At 46.8% G+C, this 13,082-nt stretch overlaps 1 protein-coding gene across 1 annotated transcript in view; it reads right to left on the bottom strand.

Moving 5' to 3' along the window:
- Window positions 1–13,082, bottom strand: part of LOC144167695 (uncharacterized) — a 32,099-nt gene that overhangs the window by 17,928 nt on the left and 1,089 nt on the right. The gene's annotated exons all lie outside the window — the stretch shown is intronic.

Here is a 13,082-nt window from a genome sequence, read left to right as displayed (position 1 = left end):
TCTACACTTAATACTCCTGCACGCGCAACACGGGGCCATACATTTGGAGGTTTTAACTTAGCCGTAAAATGAAACGTTTGCGGTGAACGTATGTAGGAATTTACTGGTGTAAAGATCTGGAACAGCCTGCCGCATGACGTAAAAGTTGCTAACAATATTTCAGCTGCGATAAAAACGCACTACCATAAAATGAATGACACACTTTGAATTCATGCTTGCAGCTATTATCTGTACATGCTCCCATACTTATACCCCCATTACCGAATGATGGGATACTTCATATAAAATGTGATAACCTATTGCATTGTATGTGATTCTAGAGCTTTGATATGATGCATTCATTGTAACCTTAGTGGCATTTGATATTTTCGTTGTATATTGCTAGTTAACATTCAACGTGTTCTTGTTTATTTCGTTGGCTTATAGAATTGCACTGATTCAAGAAACCTGTACTCTAACGAGTGCTTAGAGTGCCTTTTAACGTTTTTTTACGTTTGCTGTCGACCGTGTGTACTGACATATGTTGTCTGCAATTCTTACATTTTTTATTGGGCCCCTTACAAGCCGCTGGCTATGGGTCCAAACAGTTTTAGGGGCGAAGCTCCTAAAGCCATGGGTCTGTCCATCCCTTGTGTCTCGTGGTACGTGACCGCCGCAAGCTTTCGGAGATGTCGCAAAGTGGGCCGCGTTGCACGCGCAAGAACCGGCTGCAACCGGCAGCGCAAACTCGGCACCGGGAGCGCGAGCTTGTCTGTGTTCGCCAACGGAGGCGCGAGCGCACGTGCACTGCGAGGGGGAGATCACGCAAGAAATCACGCCACGAACGCAGGCAGTCGTTCTCGGAGATCGAACGAGACGCAAGGACCTTTGCTCGTTTCCTCTCGTCTTGTTCGGGCACAAGTTCGCCCTAAGTAAAAGTTCTTTCTTTACCGTTGTGTCCCATCCTACGTGACAAATTGTGGTGGAGGTGCGGGGTAGTCCTCGATGGCGCGGGGTCTTTCACCAGGTCTGGGCCTGGGAGCATTGACTCCGAAAATAAAAGTTGATTTGTACAATGTACGCACACAGTCTTACGTCTTTCTTAATGATGTAATGGGCGAACTTTCACGGGAGAGTTACGGTTACCGATGATCTCCCCCTCTCGAGCTTCGCCCCACTTATCATCATTCATTCCGTGGATATGGCGTGATTTTTTTGCATATGTTTTGTATCGCCACAAAAAACAATAAATTGAATTGAACTGAATTCAATTTCTAAACTAGCATCTCTGTTAAGCTTCTCAACAGCTCAGTGCGCTGGAGCAAACGTTCCCTCAGATGCCGACGTGTCTGAACAATCCGCTGACACGTTGGATTGGCTTGGCTTGACGAGTTCGCACACACGAATTTAGTGTGTGCGAACAGGTTCCTTGATGCGTCAGAACCTGTTCGCACACACTAAATTCGTACCTTTCAATTAGGGAGGCGCCGCTTCAACACGACAGTGTGCGGATCTGCCAAGCTGCGGAAGTCCCTTAGTAATATTTTCTTTTTTATTTTGCCCGTTTACATAATTAACGCCAAAAATTGCCTCTCCCTATACTTTCCTTGGGTCCTAAAACGCACTGAGAAGTCGTGGACTTGTCTGAATAGCCGATGGCAATGATCATGCAGAAACTGTTCGCACATGGGAAGCTTTGTAAAGGTATTTAGTGTTATCTCTCACTGAACCTATGACACGGTTATTTGTTGTTTTAATGGCTGCTTTTAGGTTTTCTACTAAACACAAAGACCCTATCTCAGTGAAACGAAGCAGGTGGGACAGCCGCCGCCCTTCAGAAATTGTCTCTTTACACCGGAACAAATGTTCACTGCTCCTCGACGCTTCAAGCTGTGCTTGAACATCGGGAAGTAGCGGACACTCGACACAGACACAACAAGAAGAAACCAGACAGATGACAGCGCTGCCTGTCTATTTTTTTCTTGTGTCCGTGTCAAGTGACAAGATGCTTAAGAACCACTATGAACTAGTCCAACTGTCGATCTTCTAAAGCTGGACTTCGCTAGCGCATATCCCAAACACAGTAGCTTCTTCTCAGAGGTCTGGAGGACATCTTAACATTTCTGTTAATCTGAGTGTACCTACACTGGGCAAACACAAAAAAGAAAGGCAAGGAAGCTCACTCTAACGCGTAACACTTGAAAGTAGAGAAGCTGCACGGAACCTTCACGACCAGCACGACGGTTAAAGTCCACGATTGCAGCCGATTTGCTTCTTCTTCGATGCCGCAATGACCTTTACTCCATCACTGTTGCTATAAGTGTGAGCTTCTTTAATTTTTTGGAAGTGATTATCATTGTACACCACCTTGCGGAGGGGGGGGGGGGGCGCTATGACGTGTCTTTCTCGCTATGACGTGTCTTTCCCTAGCAAGTGTTGCCACGGATACGGCGAACGCTGGAGTTTATTTATTTCTGGGGGGGGGGAAGGGGGGTGGTTTTGGCCAATCTCTCTAAGTGGGTTTGCTTGGCTTGACGAACATGCTCAGGGGACGCTGGGCAGTCGCTGCGAGTCACGCGCCCACGTGATCGCGCTCGGCATTTTGTTGGTATTTTTAACTGCGGACAAGAAAAATTACGATTTGCTAAACGGCTTCGTTGTCAAAACAGGGAGAAGTGCATTAAGAGATGAATCCACAAAATATGAGTAGGCTAGCTTGAGCAATTCACTTGAAAAGTATTTCTACCGCATGCTAAATTGCTGTACTTTATTCACGGTTAATTTTATCCAAGCATGGTCCCCTCTATTTTACTTTCATGATGTTTCAATTGTACCGGTCTGTTCCCTCCTTACGTTGCCAGCGGGAGTGTGCTACAGAGCATATCCCCGCAATACAGCTACAATGTCATACTAATGGCTCTGTAGCTAAAAAACTACGGAAATACTGCAACATGTTTCTCAAGCCAGTGACCTTTGGCTTCAATCTGTGAAACGTTTAAACAAAATCGAAGATGCCCTTTTTTTATATTGGCTTTCAAATTAGACTAGAGCTGCAATGCACTTTCATATTGAACCATCTCTTCTACATAAACTAAAATTGGTATGGAGATTGGGAAAAAATGGGGGAATAATACAACGGAAATTGAACTCCCTAGCTTCTATAGATGCAGAGAAACAGGGCCCGACATTTTGGCAATTTTAGCAAGCACACCCTTTTCTAAGCAACCATCGAAAGGTAGATTTCAGGAGCATGGAAGCGGGCTCAAGTTGACGTTGTGGCCACGCCATTTATAAAGCGTTCTAGGGAACGGAAGACGGCCTGCTGTGGGATACTGAGAGCGGCGGATCAAGCGGTGTGACACACTCGAGTGGTAGTGAGCGTGACTCAATATCAGACGTAAGCGGTGGGTTCACAGTTTGCATATATTTTTCTTTCGAATATTTTCCAACATTTACCAGACATTATTTCTTGTGCCCTTCTCGTCGAGATGCAGCCGCAAACAATAGAGGGGGGGGGGCGGTAATTTATGTTTTCCTTTTCTAAGCATCCCCTAGCTTTTGGCATCGCGATCGGGGATAAAAGGGGTGGCTTAGAAACGAGTAAATGCGTACCTCGCATTCCCTGAGCTACGCCATGGAGGGATCTCTTCATTTTTGTCCTTTTGGAGTCGGCAAACAAAGCCGTCTAGCGTACAAGTTTCTCGCATGTTTAGTGATCCCGTGTAGGTGGTCCAAAAATGAGCTCAACGTGCTGCATACGATGGAATTGCAAGACAAGTATTTTATTTCGCTGCGGTGATGGCATTAAGGGCAAAGTGATGCTTATTGTTGTGAATCCGGGGTTCGGGAATCCATCTTGGAAGCGTGACTGGTGACTGGAGACGTTGATCACGAGACCGATGCTTGGTGATAGAGAAAAAACTATTATACACTTATTTACACGATGAGTACAAGTTTAGATGCTGTTGTCGAACAAATCGCACAGCCAGCAACAGCAACAGCAATGGTGGGAGCGGATTCGCAACAACTGGTGGCAGCGGTGGGATCGCATTCGCAACACTATGTATCTTGGCGCCAAGGGGGAGGAAGGAAGAAATTTTATTAAAACAACACATTAAGTGTCGAGGATGTTTCGGGCCAGGTTCTCCAAAGCCAACTGGTCAAGATCACGCTGTCGAGTGCGTATCTCAAATACCGTTGGCTAGAAAGGATGCGAGCTTACTCGTACGCTCACCGCCGTGGAAAACACGATTGCGGCGTTGGAACGATCATAAGCGGTCATATGCCTTCCTCTACGCTGTGGACTCGCAGCGAACGCTTCCATGTTCCACAAAGTGTGTGCAGGAGGCCCGAGTGCGTGATACACTGCCTAAGCCTCAACGTTGCCCTCCCTAACTGTTCTATTGATTGTACGTGCCGACTCGCCTTTGTGTACATATACGCGGTGTGCTGGCGTCACTAGTCATAAAGTTGTGTGCATTAGCCCAAGATATGCGTCAGCACGAGCATAGAAAGCGATCTTTGCACGCAGGCTGCCTCGGTTCGAAACAGCCTGTGCGCGCATGCAAGCATACTATGTGTGCGGCTTTGCATATGTGAGTGAGGGGCTGAGATCCTCCAAGGGTATTAATGCAAAAGCATTGGTAATTGCGCTTTGAGCTTTGACGTCATCAAATGGTACCGGCAGCTTCGCATAAAAGTTGCTTGACGTGCCGTAAGTCTCGACGTTACGGCTACCCAACTTTAAGACTAGACATAGGCCTAAGTATGGCGATCCGCCAGGGCTCGTTGATAGTAACGGAGAAAAGAAAAAAAAAAGGCACAGAAGAAAACGAATGATCATGCGGCGAGGACGCATAATTGCAGCCCGTGCCGTGACATGCATTGCAAGCACGCCGCTGCCCAACCCAGCGTTATAGAAGGTCGTTCATAATCGGCTTTTGCATTCAGTATACATTATAAGGAATGCTTGGCTAGGTGCTCGTGCCCTCATTATTATTACTATAATTGTTGTTATTGTTGCCACCGCTGCTGTTGCTGCATTTTTTTTTAGTGCTTACTCATTTATTTTTTCTCTTCATTCGCGTCGATGCAGACATACTAACATCCGGCTGCATGCTCTCTTTCTTTTTTTTTTTTTTTTGTTCCGGCGCCTGCGGATGTAAACATTGACGGAGAGGGCAAGCATGGAAAGAAAAGAGAGAAGAAACGTCTCAGTTCGGGCGGCCTTCCCGTCTGCCTCTATTGCAAACTGGGTTCACAGGCTCCTTGCCATATATCGCACGGGAGCGCGGAATGGTAATGCCGAGCACGCGTACCCTTCGGCTTCCAGCGCGGGCGCCCTGGCTTGACCCCTTTGCGTCGCTACTTCCGCGTCCGCCACTGACGGACCCAGCCGATAGGCCCCTCCTCTCCTTCCCGCTCGCTCGGGCAGAGAGGCAGGCCAAAGTGGGCCGGCCGCCGGTCACTTCCTAGATCGCGCCGGCGGCTCCTGAACGGGCTGACCCACTTCCCCGGATAAGGCACTCGTGCGGGCAGCTTTCGCTTTCGTCCATCTCGGGCGCCTTGTTTTGCTTGCTCCTCAGGCAAGTGCGCTTGCGCTCGCCCCGTCGTCATCGTCGCTTCCCCCATCTTCGTTTACCCTGCGTTGTTATCTCTCTCTCTCTCTCTCTTTCCCCTCTTTGTTTTGTTGTCGCTTCCTTGTCCTGCCGTCTTGGTTCCTCTTCCTGGGCTCGCTCAGATCGTACCGTACTGCCAGGGAGAAACTGGGGGAGAAACTGCCGGCTTCGCGCTCTGCTGCACACGCGGCGTTCGCTCGAAATAGGCGGAGATGATGTTCTTGCCAGCGCCGCCTCTGCTGCTACTGCGACCCTAAAGGAAACACAGTTGGTACATTTGCATGCCGGAATTCCGTGCTCCTGGTCTTTTTTTTTTTTACTGGTTTGTACTGGTGAAGGAGTCCGCATGAGCCTGCGCTATTTCAAAGCTGCGCACTGTAACCGCTGGCTTTCCGCTGTGCCGGAGTCTAAATAAGACAGCAGTAACATTTTTCGTCGCCTATTCGCTTTAGTTCGCAGTAGGATTGCAATTGTTTTGGCGATGTTTTGCACTTTGCAATTCCTGTTAGCCTCAAACAACCACCAATCCATTTCGCCACCGCTGCATGCTACAAGTGGCGTAAATTATGGGGGGGCGGGGGTCAGGGGAATCTGCTTCCCCCCCCCCCTGCGTGGAATAGTTCTTAAAACCTATATTTATAAAAGACAAAATGGCCGCCAATGAGAGATGTGTGTCTCCACTTGTGATTTTTCTGGATTTACGCCACTGATTGTGGCACCAGAAACCGTAGTGCGGGAAAGTGCACGGGACTTCTGTAGTTTTCAGCGTCGATAAGCAGCTGCTTCTGTCGTGAGTGGTATGTTTGTGTTCACGGCATAGTAATTTGCCGACGGAGGCCAACTTTTACCAGACATTAAACGATGACGACGTAGTTACGTAGCACTGCTAAATGACGACTTGCAGAAATGAAGCCAAAAAGAGACAATTGACGGATGACCTTTGTAAAGGCAGGAAATACGCGACCTTGTTTGCCTTGCCGTTTCTCTTCTGCTTCGTCTTCTTTCTTGCGGGAATTTTTTCACTTCGTGCAGGCTAGACTACCTCAGTTTTGCTTTATTAGCTATTTGCAGTATTTATAAGGCAAGTGACTGAAATTATTACTAATGAGCGGCGAATTCGGCTAATTGGCATAAATTCACTTGCGCGTTCCCGTTGTCTATGTGCAGTGCCAGACTTGGCCAATTTTTGGCAAAAAAATGTCTTGGGCCGTACACAAGTCACCTTCAAAATTTTCCGCACTTCCATGCGTGAACAGATTTGAAAAGTAGAATACTCTTGAAAGAACTGGGGATCGAACCCCAGGACCTCTGGATTAATTACCACACGGATATTCGTCGCTTAACAAGTCACTCATATACAATTCAGTGTCACCGTGTAATTTGAAAATAATGTTTTGGCGCCAAGGAGACCCGAGCGTCCGTCTAACTCTGTGAAGCATATGTCCTGGTCTGGTTCAGAGAAGGAGCGCGTATGGTACACCAGGAGCGGGAGAACATGCCTAATAAAGTCCCTATAAAGCTTCTCTTTAGTACAGCTGCCAACTAGTCGGAGGAGAACCGTACTCTTAAAAAACTTCCCGCTATCTGCTACTTCCTTTAAGAAAGCCTACAAGCGATGCAGTGATGTAATGAGACCCGCGGACAAAATAAGCTCAGAGGTATGACCTACCATGGAAGTCTGTATAACTCTTCGCAGCGAGTCATTTTGTTGACCCCGGAAAAGCAGAAATCTGGACACTAACTGACCTAGAATTAAGTGGGAATGACCAAGGGCTCCCGCTTCCACTGGAAGAAAAAAGAAAGATTCCCTCTCCGCATGGGTTCCTACTTAGAGCACCGTACGAATGTGGCAGATTTTGTAGCTTTCAAATGTTCACACGTGCGTTAATTAGAGCTTTTAGCACATACCAAATATTTGCAGTTATTGAACTATTGGCGATCAGGGCTCTGTAAAATATAGGTGTTTATAAGGGAAACCATTTTGCTGCATTACTGATCAGTGACGCGGAGCCACTAACGTCGAGAGTTATATAAGTTATTTTATGGAACACGTAAGTATTTTTTTTTTTGGTTGAGGGTCTGGGACTATGCTCACATAGAAAAGTTGCGCTCAGCCTTCCGAACCATACCATTCCCCTGAACACCGGCCGGATAGCTCTGGCACAAAATCTGTCCGTTACATGCAACTTCTCATCTACGCTGGGTTTTTCGTGATAGAAACCGACGAAGTCGACCACATGTGCTAGAATTTCACCCCAAAAGAACAAAAGGATAAGCCCACATATGTTGACATAATGAAAAACGGCTAAGCCGCATGCAATTCACTAAGTACAATGCGAATAACAGACGAGACTGTGGGCAGCCCTGGATGAAATAGGTCATCCCAGGAATTCCGTCTGTTAATAGGTTATTGACAATAAGGTGGATGAAACAGCCACTGTAGCCCAGAGTGGTGTTCTAGTGAAAGGAACTTGAAAATACAATAAAGTCAGATAAAAGGAGAAAAAGAAAAAGAATTGGAAGCTTGGTAAATCTTTTAATGTTGTTCAAAACCAGTTTTCAACATTGCTACTCGATCCCTTGACATATGAACACTATTCTATACGTTGCGAGTCACATGCATATTTAAAGTAATGTAGCACCTTCGAATGTCGCATATCTGGTGCATGCCTACAAGTTTTGTTATCACGCTGTGTAGACTATAGCATTGAGAGACTTTTTTGTACCTTGCTGCGGAGAGTAGGGTCGAAATTTCGGCGTGGTGACCGTGTATTTCCCTCTCTGACGTGCTGCTAGGAGCAGAAGTGTGGTTTTCCCGCTCGGCGGATACTATCTATACGTTTCTTCGACAATTCTCGGACGCCACCAGAAGTCAAAAGAATACTTCGTCGAGGTTCCCATGACTTGTCTCAATACCAACCACAATACAGCCTAAATAAATTGAGAGCATTGTCTGTTCTAAGAAAAAAAAAATAAGGCTGGCCTCAAACCCGAACCCACTGGGCAATATTGGGAAGAGATTGGGTATGGCCAGTCGGTTTATAAAACGATTTGGAGGGTCACCTCGCCGGAAGAAAGAAAAGTGATCTACACCATTCCAAGGCTGAAACGTGAGTTATCCCAGGTAGGGTACCCCGTAGGGTCCAGATTGTTGGGTCCCTTTTGCGATGAAAATTTCTGCTGAGGAACTGCAGTTGTAAACAGCGCCCCTGGCGGCCTCTGTTTAGCATTTGGTTTCAGAAGTTTTGTTTGTGAAATTAATCCTTATTTATTGCTCTAGATAGTCTTATTCCTTTATTTCATGATCCTTTATTTCATGATATTTCATGATATTTCATGATAGAAAACCCGTCAAATAAATGTTTAGTTTCATTTAAAAACTTATAGATGGCGCTCGCTGCTATAGGAGTTCTCGGGGGAACGCCTGCGCTCCATACATTTTTTTCGCCGCAAAAGGGACCCGCGCTCTCCATTTGTTTCTAGTACACTGTACTAGTACACTGTACTAGTTCTAGTACAGTGTACCTTCTAGTACACTGCATCCCAGGTCGCTGGGCTCCTGTCAGTATGGCTAATTCCATGGGAGAAATTGGCCAGGAGATTCCAAACGGTTCCGGCTTGCCGACTCGCTCAGTCAGACCCTATTTGAAGCCTTTAATGCACCCCATGGATTTCTCAGATACAGACCAACTATATTGTTTTCATTTTTCTGAGCGACCGCATCCAACCACCAAAACATTTTTCACAGACGCGCGCGCAAATGAAAGCATCTCGCGCTGCCCTCTGCACACAAAGGGGGCTATTGGGAGGTAATGTGTGTACTAATCTATGTTGAAATTGACTCTGCACCATAACGACTATTAACGCTTCACTCCAACTGCCGTGAAGGGTTGACGTATTTCCTCGACTCGCGGAAACACCGCTTTTCCTACAATAAGTCTCGTAACGCTTATTAAGGAAGCCTGGAAGAAACTGATATCCACCAGTGCTGCAGTGTCTTTGTTTAGCTGATGAATAAGCTTTATTACCTGATTTATATCTCATCGGGACATCATTTGGATGCATGTTCTTTTTTCTTTCTTCGCAAACAAAAAAAGAGGCACGCACATTAAAGGGGCACTGACACAAAAATTTAGCATCTTGTTTTTTTCGTTGCGATAAGTAGCTAGTGACCTACTTATAACCTGTAGAAACCTCATTTGCTTCAGCGTGCGATGGTTGTTTAATTAGAGGGATTTTAAATGCGGCCAGTCGCAGTTTCGGTTTCAGCGAGTGCCGCGAAACGATGGATTTTGTGGATTTTGTGTGAACAAAGCTGACCACGTGACCGTCGGAGGGATATCACAGAGCAGAGCCGCCGTAGCACTGTCGAATCCGCATCGACAGCAGTTTCTGCAAATGCCCCCACGTACTGATCTCGTGAGGCGCTTAATTAAAAAGCGAACGTGGATGTGACGCAGGCGCTGCGAGTGCAAATGCTACCGCGGCTAAAGAACGACGCGCGAGGCTCGAGGCGGTGGGTGGCAAGACGCGCGCTGGGAGCAGCCGGCCGGTCTGCCTACAGGTCCGCCTACAGATGTGTTCGGCTCAGCACTGCGGCGGATATTCGAGTGCCGCTCTCGTAAGCGCTGCAGATGACAATTTTTAATGCAACCCGCCATCGCATCATTAACTCCTTTCTCATTTAAGCCACTATGGTCGGGACTTGGGGACAATTTCGTGCAGCGGTAACAAGCTATCACTCGAGCTACCTGCGCCGGCCTGGGCCACTTCGCGGCCGTGGCCGCCGCCTGCACAGCGACCGTGCGGCTAGCTCAGTGGGCTTTTCGTGCCTCCGGCGCGTTTTCGCATCCAATGGTAATAAACAGCAATAGAAACAGAGTGGCTGGAATCGCTGTAGAACTTTGGTCGCGGCCAGCTGCCCGATTAGCTTACGAAATCACGGCGCCTCCGCCACCAACGATCGGGTCGTTCGTTCTCGAGAGCAGAAGCTCCGCCCTCCGGCCCTCCGATTGGAGCGGCGAGCTGGGCGAGCCCGCGTAAAACGCCGGTAGTGCGGAAGCGGCAAACAAAAACTCGTGACGTGTTTGGATGTTGTTTATTTACAATTGCGCGTGGTCCTCTGCTGGCTGCTCGGTTGCGTTTCGCACACTTCAAAATTTATTTTAAATATGTTCTAGGCTGTATTCGCCGCTGATATTTTGCAGATGATGTATGTGTGTTCCCACCAATCTATCTCCGACGTTATCTCGCCTTCAAAATTTTGTGTCAGTGCCCCTTTAAGTAAACAAGTGGACACAATAAGGAAAGATGGAAGGATGGTCTACTCGTCAAGTAACGCGAAGACGACCGCACGCTTTGGAGGCGTGATTGTTGCCGTCTCGGTATAAATTAGGATTAGTGTGGGGCCTGCATGCAGGCGTGTAAGAAATTAGGTTCTGTAATTGTTATCGCCTCGACTCAATGGCACGATTGCCATCTGTGCGGTATGATAGATGATTATGTGACGCTGCCTCGCCAAGAAGTAAGCAGACAAAGAGAAGAGAAAGCAAAAAGAATCTACCGACACTTATTAATATTATGCTGACGTCTTCCCGCTGAGATAGAGAGAGGGAGACCGAAATATATAGAGAAAATGAACCTTGCTACGACCATCAAAGTGTTGAGTGGTGTCCTCAGTTCAGGACTTCATCAGGGACTCGTCCTTCGACGACCCTTTCGCCCAGCCGAAGCTGGAAGTTGGAAAGCTGCTGAGCGATTTTCCCAGTAGTACTGACCCTGGCAATTTAAAAACAAATATATATTTTGCGTAAATTTTAACAAAACAGATAAACTGGAAAGAATCGTATTTGGTGGGCAGCAGGATAAACCCACCGTAGCAGGATAAACTCAGTCGATAACCTGGGCCCGTTGTACAGGTGGCCACCGTGTCGGAAATGCAGTTCAAACCTCCCGGGAATGAGTCACGTGATGACGACTGACGCGATTAGCGCGTGGCACGGGGCGGGTGCTGCGCATGATATTATAGCCTGATTCGAAGAAAAAGCTAATTGGCGGGACATCGGCTCCTTCGCGTTTCTCTCAGGGGCGCGAGGCAAGGACCTGGTTTTCCCGCATAGAATTTTGCTGCGGAGAGTAGGAGTCCAATTTCGGCGTGGTGACTGTGGGTTTCCCTTTCTCACGTGCTGCTAGGAGCAGAAGCGTGGTTTTCCCGCTCGGCGGATGCTATCTATACGTTTCTTCGACAATTTAATTATCTTTTTTGGTTGCGGACCCGTTAGTATCGAGCTGGGACACTCCGAGTGCTTAAACTTTTTACTCCGCGTTCACCTCGCCGGAAGCCCGTCCGTCTCTGCGGAATGCTCCAAAACGAATAAAACAGCTTGCATTCCCTCTGAAGATGGGAAATTGTTCAGAAGTGGATGAAAACTAAGGAACTAGCGACACATATTGTCTTCGAAACAAAATTTAAAAACCCCAAGTCTCGCTTGCAGGAAGTGTTTCAAATATTATAAAGATCTCTGTTCGAAATGGAGAGCTGCCCTGCTTAAGTTACTAATGCTTCGCGTTAACATAGCAAATCGCCAGTTACCAGTCTATGAGTCAAATGTCGTCGATGTAGGAACTGGGAAGTACAAATGTAATTAACACCGAATAAATCGCTTCAGCGCTTTGCTCGATCATTAACTGTCAGACCGCCTTTTCGTAATTGTCAAGTTGTACGCAGGCCACGCGGCTGCCTGCGATTATAATTTAGGACACGTTAAGCACTGCTTCCCCCAATTCTTTTTCGGGCCTATTTTTAATGATGAAGAGCGCGGCTGTGTGGTCTACGTGCAACCTGTACCGTACATTCCCCTCAAATTGTCGGAAACCATTTTGCAAAATCGTTTTTTGCTGTCGGTGCATGGGTGAGTGTAATTGCCTTGAGTAAAGTCTATTTACAAAAAAGGAAAAAGAATGACAGTTCCCGCGTCAGGACCGTTCACAGATTTCATTCCCTGTTGTTGCCTTATTAACTGGGCATTTGTAGATTGTATTGTCATTGATGTAATTGTCACGGAAAACAATTATAAAAAAGTAGGAAATGTCATTTTTGACGTGAGGTATACATTTAATGTTGGATGCCCTCCGTGAATGGACATAAGATCTTTTTTTTTGTTGTTGAAAGGAGCGTATCAGACGATGAGTGAATCGGTTTGGAGTATTATCCATCTCGCCAGAATAAATTTGCATGGTGCACATGATCCCATTCATATTCAGCACATGATCTCACTTGTGCTTTCAGCCTACAGTTAATAGACGAGATTTCACGTAATTGCAACAAAAAATCTGCTTAGCTAATGATCGTAAGCTAGCCATATATGCAGAATATAAAGGCAGAATAGGGGGAACAGTGTCGTTCACGCCCTGAATTATCCGCTTTCAGATTATCCGAAACGGAATTCACATGCACACGAAACGCACAATAAGCTAGCGTGCAAT

The sequence above is a fragment of the Haemaphysalis longicornis genome, unplaced genomic scaffold (assembly GCF_048455015.1).
Source record: "Haemaphysalis longicornis isolate Haplotype H1 unplaced genomic scaffold, Haemaphysalis longicornis Haplotype H1 scaffold_2, whole genome shotgun sequence".
NCBI classification, from domain to species: Eukaryota; Metazoa; Arthropoda; class Arachnida; order Ixodida; family Ixodidae; genus Haemaphysalis; species Haemaphysalis longicornis.
The sequence above is the reverse complement of the archived record's forward strand: the minus strand, read 5'-3'. Positions and strand labels throughout refer to the sequence as shown.